Source organism: Nyctereutes procyonoides, unplaced genomic scaffold (genome assembly GCF_905146905.1).
Source record: "Nyctereutes procyonoides isolate TBG_1078 unplaced genomic scaffold, NYPRO_anot_genome, whole genome shotgun sequence".
NCBI classification, from domain to species: domain Eukaryota; kingdom Metazoa; phylum Chordata; class Mammalia; order Carnivora; family Canidae; genus Nyctereutes; species Nyctereutes procyonoides.
Window position 1 is genome coordinate 37,757,473 of NW_026575134.1, and position 9,094 is coordinate 37,766,566.

General features: G+C 38.5%; 1 pseudogene; it reads left to right on the forward strand.

The window, feature by feature from the left end:
• Positions 1–4,710: 4,710 nt before the first annotated feature.
• LOC129494290 (olfactory receptor 5B2-like) lies at positions 4,711–5,654 on the forward strand (annotated as a pseudogene).
• The last annotated feature ends 3,440 nt before the right edge of the window (positions 5,655–9,094 follow it).

A 9,094-nucleotide genomic window follows, 5' to 3' on the forward strand; every position in this document is an offset into this window, starting at 1 on the left:
ACTGGGAGCCTTTCCCCTAAGATCAGGAACAAGACAGGGATGTCCACTCTCACCACTGCTATTCAACATAGTACTGGAAGTCCTAGCCTCAGCAATCAGACAACAAAAAGACATTAAAGGCATTCAAATTGGCAAAGAAGAAGTCAATCTCTCCCTCTTCGCCGATGACATGATACTCTACATAGAAAACCCAAAAGCCTCCACACCAAGATTGCTAGAACTCATACAGCAATTTGGTAGCGTGGCAGGATACAAAATCAATGCCCAGAAATCAATGGCATTCCTATACACTAACAATGAGACTGAAGAAAGAGAAATTAAGGAGTCAATCCCATTTACGATTGCACCCAAAAGCATAAGATACCTAGGAATAAACCTAACCAAAGAGGTAAAGGATCTATACCCTAAAAACTATAGAGCACTTCTGACAGAAATTGAGGAAGACACAAAGAGATGGAAAAATATTCCATGCTCATGGATTGGCAGAATTAATATTGTGAAAATGTCAATGTTACCCAGGGCAATTTACACGTTTAATGCAATCCCTATCAAAATACCGTGGACTTCCTTCAGAGAGTTAGAACAAATTATTTTAAGATTTGTGTGGAATCAGAAAAGACCCCGAATAGCCAGGGGAATTTTAAAAAAGAAAACCATAGCTGGGGGCATCACAATGCCAGATTTCAGGTTGTACTACAAAGCTGTGGTCATCAAGACAGTGTGGTACTGGCACAAAAACAGACACATAGATCAATGGAACAGAATAGAGAATCCAGAAGTGGACCCTCAACTTTATGGTCAACTAATATTCGATAAAGGAGGAAAGACTATCCACTGGAAGAAAGACAGTCTCTTCAATATATGTTCCTGGGAAAATTGGACATCCACATGCAGAAGAATGAAACTAGACCACTCTCTTGCACCATACACAAAGATAAACTCAAAATGGATGAAAGATCTAAATGTGAGACAAGATTCCATCAAAATCCTAGAGGAGAACACAGGCAACACCCTTTCTGAACTCGGCCACAGTAACTTCTTGCAAGATACATCCACGAAGGCAAAAGAAACAAAAGCAAAAATGAACTATTGGGACTTCATCAAGATAAGAAGCTTTTGCACAGCAAAGGATACAGTCCACAAAACTAAAAGACAACCTACAGAATGGGACAAGATATTTGAAAATGACATATCAGATAAAGGGCTAGTTTCTAAGATCTATAAAGAACTTATTAAACTCAACACCAAAGAATCAAACAATCCATCCTAATAACATACTAATTCATCAGTATTGTGCTGAACACCCAGTTTGTGCTTTTATTTATTTTTTTAAGGGAAGGAGAGGGAGAGGGTAGGAATGGAGAGGAAGAGAGACAATCTTAAGCAGACTCCATACCCAGGGCATACCCTTCAAAGGGCTCTATCTCAGAACCCCGAGATCATGACCAGAGCTGAAATCAAGAATCTAATACTTAACTGACTGAGCCATCCAGGCACCTCCCCCCATATTGTACTTTTAAAAAAATGCATTATCTTTTTTTTAATTGGAGTTCAATTTGCCAACAAATAGCATATCACCCAGTACTCATCCTGCCAAGTGCCCCCCTCAGTGCCCATCACCCAGTCATCCCAACCCCCGCCCACCTCCCTTTCCACTACCCCTTGTTCATTTCCCAGAGTTAGGTGTCTCTCATGTTCTGTCATCCTCACTGATATTTTCACTCATTTTTCTCTTTTCCCCTTTATTCCCTTTCACTATTTTTTATATTCCCCAAATGAATGACACCATATAACGTTTGTCCTTCTCTGATGGACTTATTTCACTCAGCATAATACACTCCAGTTCCATCCACATTGAAGAAAATGCTGGGTATTTGTCATTTCTAATGGCTAAGTAATATTCCACTCTATACATAGACCACATTTTCTTTTTTGTTTTATTTTTTAATTATTTTTTAATAATGAATTTATTTGTTATTGGTGTTCAGTTTGCCAACATACAGAATAACACCCAGTGCTCATCCCATAATGGTTAGATATAAATTTTATTTTTTTTAATTTAGTAAGAGTTTTAATATATAATAAGTCAATAGAAAGCAAACAATTGGGATCCCTGGGTGGCGCAGCGGTTTGGCGCCTGCCTTTGGCCCAGGGCGCGATCCTGGAGACCCGGGATCGAGTCCCACGTCGGGCTCCCGTCATGGAGCCTGCTTCTCCCTCTGCCTATGTCTCTGCCTCTCTCTCTTTCTCTCTCTGTGACTATCATAAATAAATTTAAAAAATTAAAAAAAAGAAAGCAAACAATTATGACTAGAATGCATAAAAGCAAAATAGTTGATCAGATTATTCACTTGGAAATGTATATAATTGAACTTTATGTAGTTTTTTAAATATGCATGTATCATTTTATTTATTTTTAATTTTTTTATTGGAGTTCAATTTGCCAAGATTTAGCATAACACCCAGTGCTCATCCCGCCAAGTGCTCCCGTCAGTGCCCATCGCCCAGTCACCCCAACTCCCCACCCACCTCTCTTTCCACTACCCCTTGTTCGTTTCCCAGACTTAGGGGTCTCTCATGTTTTGTCACCCTCACTGATATTTTTGCTCATTTTCTCTTCTTTCCCCTTTATTCCCTTTCACTATTTTTTATATTCCCCAAATGAATGAGACCATATAATGTTTGTCCTTCTCCAACTGACTTATTTCACTCAGCATAATACCCTCCAGTTCCACCCACGTCGAAGCAAATGGTGGGTATTTGTCGTTTCTAATGGCTGAGTAATATTCCATTGTATACATAAACCACATCTTCTTTATCCATTCATCTTTTGATGGACACTGAGGCTCCTTCCACAGTTTGGCTATTGTGGACATTGGTGCTATAAACATTGGGGTGCAGGTGTCCCAGTATTTCACTGCATCTGTATCTTTGGGGTTAATCTCCAGCAGTGCCACTGCTGGGTCCTAGGGCAGATCTATTTTTAACTCTTTGAGGAACCTCCACACAGTTTTCCAGAGTGGCTGCACCAGTGCACATTCTCACCAACAGTGCAAGATGGTTCATCTTTCTCCACATCCTCTCCAACATTTGTGGTTTCCTGTCTTGCTAATTTTCCCCATTCTCACTGGTGTGAGGTGGTATCTCATTGTTGTTTTGATTTGTATTTCCCTGATGGCCAGTGATGTGGAGCATTTTCTCATGTGCTTGTTGGCCATGTCTATATCTTCCTTTGTGAGATTTCTGTTCATGTCTTTTGCCCATTTCATGATTGGATTGTTTGTTTCTTTGCTGTTGAGTTTAATAAGTTCTTTATAGATCTTGGCTATTAGCCCTTTATCTGATATGTCATTTGCAAATATCTTGTCCCATTCTGTAGGTTTTCTTTTAGTTTTGTTGTCTATTTCTTTTGCTATGCAGAAGCTTTTTATCTTGATGAAGCCCCAATAATTCATTTTTGCTTTTGTTTCTCTTGCCTTCATGGATGTATCTTGTAAGAAGTTGCTGTGGCCAAGTTCCATAAGGGTGTTGCCTGTGTTCTCCTCTAGGATTTTGATGGATTCTTCTCTCACACTTAGATCCTTCATCCATTTTGAGTTTATCTTTGTGTATGGTGTAAGAGAATGCATAGACCACATATTTATCTATTCATCTTTCAATGGACACTGAGGCTCCTTCCACAGTTTGGTTATTGTGGACATTGCTGCTATAAACATTGGGGTGCAGGTGTTCTGGCGTTTCACTGTATTAGTATCTTTGGGGTAAATCCCCAGCAGTGCAATTGCTGGGTCGTAGGGCACTTCTATTTTTAACTCTTTGAGGAACTTCCACAAAAAATGCATTATCTCATTTAACTTTTATAATAATCCCTTTTAGGTGCCTGCATGGCTCAGTAGGTTAAGTGTCTGCTTCTGGTCAGGTCATGATCTCAGGGTCCTGGAATTGAGCTCCACATTGGGGTCCCTGCTCCATGGGGAGCCTACTTCTCCCTCTCCCTCTGCCTACCATTCTTTCTGTTTGTGCTCTCCCTCTTTGTCAAATAAATAAACATTTTTTAAAAAATCATATATATATAAATCATATATATGTAAGATATACATATACTTAATCTTAGCTACTCTATTATGGACCTACATGCATTGACTTTGGTCTAATGGAACAATGAATACATGTGAACTCAGTTAAAATAAACTCAATAATTTCAGTTAAGAACATAGGTCTAGGAAATCATATTATCTGGGCCCAGAGCTTGACTCTGTCTGTTAATACTTGTGTAAACTTGCACAAACAATCATTTCAGGGTTTGATGAGAGGATTAATCATATTGAAACATAAGTGAATACTTGAAAAGAGCACTGTATAAATGTAAGCTATCAGTGGACTCAGATGATCTGATTTGGGAAATGCATGTGACCTTGGATAAACCATCACCTCTTTCTGCAAATGTTTTCTTTTGCACAAGTAAGAAGTTGGCTGCGTGACTTGTAAGGATATTTTAGTTTCAACAGTGTGTAACCTGTAGATCATTTATCTATAAATATTTTGTTCAAATCTATTCTGTATATCACAGAATCATGAAGAATAAATTATTGCCATAACGAAATGGTGAAGTAAACAGGTTATTTATATATTTAAATTTCATGGCAATCTATTTTTTGTTTACCAAATGTTCCTTTCTTTCTCTTTACAACAGAGAATTTAGCAATTCCCATGGAGAATAATACAGAAGTGATGGATTTCATCCTGGTGGGTCTGACTGGTACCCCAGAACTTCAGATTTCACTTTTTATTGTGTTCACCCTTGTTTACCTCATCAGTGTTTTAGGGAACCTGGGGATGACCATCCTGATCCTTCTGGACTCCCGTCTCCACACTCCCATGTACTTTTTCCTCAGTAACCTGTCTCTGGCGGACTTTGGTTACTCTACAGCTGTCACTCCCAAGGTGATGGCTGGGTTACTTAGAGGAGACCAGGTCATCTCCTACAGTGCATGTGCTGCTCAAATGTTCTCTTTTGCAGCCTTTGCAACTGTGGAAAGTTACCTCTTATCTTCAATGGCTTATGACCGCTACACAGCAGTGTGCAAACCCCTCCATTACACCACCACCATGACAACGGGTGTGTTGCTCGTTTGGCCATAGGCTGCTACACCTGTGGTTTTCTGAATGCTTCCATTCATGTTGGAAACACATTCAGTCTTTCTTTCTGTAATTCCAACCTGGTCCATCACTTTTTCTGTGATATTCCAGCAGTCATGACTCTCTCTTGCTCTGATAAACACATTAGTGAGGTGGTTCTTGTGTATGTGTCAAGTTTTAATGTCTTTTTTGCTCTTCTGGTTATAATCATATCTTACCTATTCATATTTATAACCATCTTAAGGATGCAATCACCTCAAGGGCACCAAAAGGCTTTGTCCACCTGTGCTTCTCACCTCACTGCAGTCTCCATATTCTATGGGACAATTATCTTCATGTACTTACAGCCCAGCTCCAGCCATTCCATGGACACAGACAAAATAGCATCCGTGTTCTACACCATGGTCATCCCCATGCTGAACCCTGTGGTCTACAGCCTGAGAAATAAAGAGGTCAAGAGTGCTTTCAAGAAATTTTCAGAGAAGGCAAAATCATCTCTAGTATTGGGATTTTAATATTATATTATGCCTAATAATCTAGTTTCATTTCTCTCATGTCATCCCATTCACATTTTAAGCCTTACACTACATTTCATTCCTGAAGTTATATACTCAACACTTGAAAAATCTGCTGTCTTATAAAAACAAAATATGTTCAAAAATATAATACTTGAACTAATGTGGCTCAAGGAAAGCCATAAAAAGCATGGGTCTTGCTTCTCGAAAATCTTATGAATGGTATTTGATTTATTCACTTGTTCTACATGCACTTCCTCTATCACTTGCCTATGCAAACATACGTGTAGATTAGTGGGACAAACAGGTCCATGAACAGAGACACATACAAGTGTTCTCTGTGGATAGGAGGGCAGAGGCACATGGCAGTGGTAAATTTGTTAGAGGTAAGCAAATTTTAGGCAATTTTTAATGAAATGATTTAAAATAATTTTGAGGTTAGAATATAAATTTATGTCTAATATTATTTGCTTCTTCAACTGAATGTCTGTAGTTTTTCTTTTAAGAAAAAGGTAATTCTAAATAAAAGTGTATGCTTTATTGCCTTATTTATTTATTTATTTATTTATTATTTATTTTTAAAGATTTTGTTTATTCCAGAAAGAGAGAGAGCACAGGCAGGGGAAGGGGCAGAGGGAGAGGGAGAAACAGACTCCACACTGAGCAGGGATCCCGACTTGGGACTGGATCCCGTGACCCGGGATCATGACCTAAGGCTAAACCATGAGTCAGACACTTAACTGAGTGAGCCACCCAGGCACCCCTAAACAGAGTTATAGTTTTGTCTCAACTGAGTCATTTTGTAGAAGCATGTTCACAGTACAATTTTCAAAAGGGCCAAAGGTCTAGAATACAAAAAGGAAGGAGGAAAACAAAAGCATTTTCTATTATTATGTAACCTCAGACTTTCGTAATGTTTAAAAAATGCACAGAGAATATCAATAATGCACATTTTTCCATTTGAAAATGCTTTGAAGGCAGCCCAGGTGGCTCAGCGGTTTAGCGCTGCCTTTGGCTCAGGGCGTTGTGATCCTGGAGTCCTGGGATCGAGTCCCATGTCAGGCTCCCTGCAGGGAGCCTGCTTCTCCCTCTGCCTGTGTCTCTGCCTCTCTCTCTGTGTGTGTCTCTCATGAATAAATAAATAAAATTTTAAAAAAAGAAAACCCCTCAGATAATGTTAGAACTTAAAAAAAAAAAGAAAAAGAAAATGCTTTGAAATGGTCAATGCTTCCCATTTTCTTTCTTTCTTCTTTCTTTCTTTCTTTTTTTTTTTTTTTTGTACTTTACCAGTATTAGGTCATCTCTTATCTTTCCCTCAGGCTTCTCCCCCGCTTCATTCACATTGATTTCCTTGCTATGTCTCAACAACTCAAGTATGCTTCCGTCTCAGGGTCTTTGTATTTGCTGTTCCCTCTAAATGGAGTCTTCCCTTACTCCCTTCATGGTCTCCTTAAATATTACCCTATAACAGAGGCCTTCTCTGACCACTTTTTTTTAAATATTACTTATTTATTCATAGAGACACAGAGAGAGAATGAGAGGCAGAGACACAGGCAGAGGTAGAAGCAGGCGCCATGCAGAGAGCCTGACGTGGGACTCGATCCAGGGTCTCCAGGATCACGCCCTGGACTGCAGGCGACACTAAAACGCTGCGCCACTGGGGGCTGCCCCCACTTTTTAAAAATAGTCAATTTAAGAAACAAAACAGGTGAACATAGGGGAAGGGAAAGAAAAAATACGATAAAAACAGAGAGGGAGGCAATCCATAAGAGACTCTTAATCATAGAAAACAAACTAAGGGTTGCTGGAGGGTGGTGGAGGAATGGGGTAACTGGGGGAAGGCCATTAAGGAGAACACATGATGTGATAGCACTGGGTATTATATATAACTGATGAATTACTAAATCCTACCCCTGAAATTAATAACACACTACATGTTAATTAAATTTAAATTAAAAATTTAACAAATAGTCCCTTTCTCTTTCCCACATCCACTAACTTCTCACCCTGTATTTTTCTTTGTAGTCCTTATAACACTCATCAATTGTATATTTATTTGCCTATTGCCTTGATATCTATCTCTTCCTAACTAGAATGTAACACCATAAGAACAGTAACCTTAACTGTGTGTTAAGTATGTGATCACAGTTAAGTAAACTTAACTGTGTGATCACGTGTTTTATTCATCACGTGATCACCAATACCTAAATGAGTATGTGATTCATTGTAGATTCTCAATAAATAATAATCAAATGAATGAAGAAAGTTTGAGTCCAGTTGTGCCAAATGTGAAGTCTTTGAGTCTTTGATGATTATAGTTTATTCCTTGAAGTAACAGTCTAGACATACTTCTAGAGCATTTCCAGAGTTATAGCTTGTTTTCTGCTTTGCTGAAATACCGTGATCTATGTTCTCACTCAGTGCCTGCACTCTTCACTTTTAGCTTGATTTCCTGGAAATCTCAACAGCTGGGTATCCTCAAATCATTTAATATCACTCAGGAGTAATAGCTTGTAAACTGCCAAGTAAACATCAGATAAGTGCTAGTTAGTAAATTGTAGAAATACATTAATATGAAATTATATTAATGTTTTCTGTCGGATTTAATTATATTAAATCAGTTTGCTGTCTGATTTAATTTGGAAAATTACTTCATACACACTGATTATATGCCCAACTGAAATGATTCAAAATGTCCATATAGAATATAAACCAGAAAATGTCTGTCAGTAATAAACACAACATGCTTTCAAAATCCCAAAGCAATGCACAATCTTTATGCATTTAATTTACTCCTCAGGGAGCCCAATTCTATCCTAAAGCTACCTCTAGGAATGTGCACTCATGGCCCCATTTCTTTTGTCTTTCTCTAATTATAGACTTTGACATCTTATTATTTGTAAGATTTTGCTTGAATGTACTAAGATGGTCGTCATGCTACTATTTGTGGACACTATGATGTATCAAAAGACTCCCTCTGTCTTTATAGTGATGTTTCTCTTCTTGAAATTTAATTATTTAATTTCATCCTTTTAAAGATTTTATTTATTTACTTGAGAAAGAGAGAGAAAGCATGAATGGGAGAGGCATAAGGAGAAGGATTCTCAAGCAGACTCACACTGAGCACAGAGCCTGAAGCAGGGCTCAAACCTATGACCCTGAGGTCACAACCTGAGCCAAAATCAAGTCAGTCGCTCAACCAACTGTGCCACCCAGGTGCCCCTAATTATTCAATTTTATTATTTTAGAATTACAGAAATTTCAAAGACAGTGCAGAATGTTCCCATATGATCCTGTGTAGGCTGAATAATAGCTAAGTTGCACATTTAGGGGAAAAAACAAACACCAACAAGTGATCATGTCCACTCAATACATGTAGCTAGGTTCCCATAGGTACTTTAATTGCTTCTTCTGTAGAAAGGTGGGTTGAGGAGCTGTAG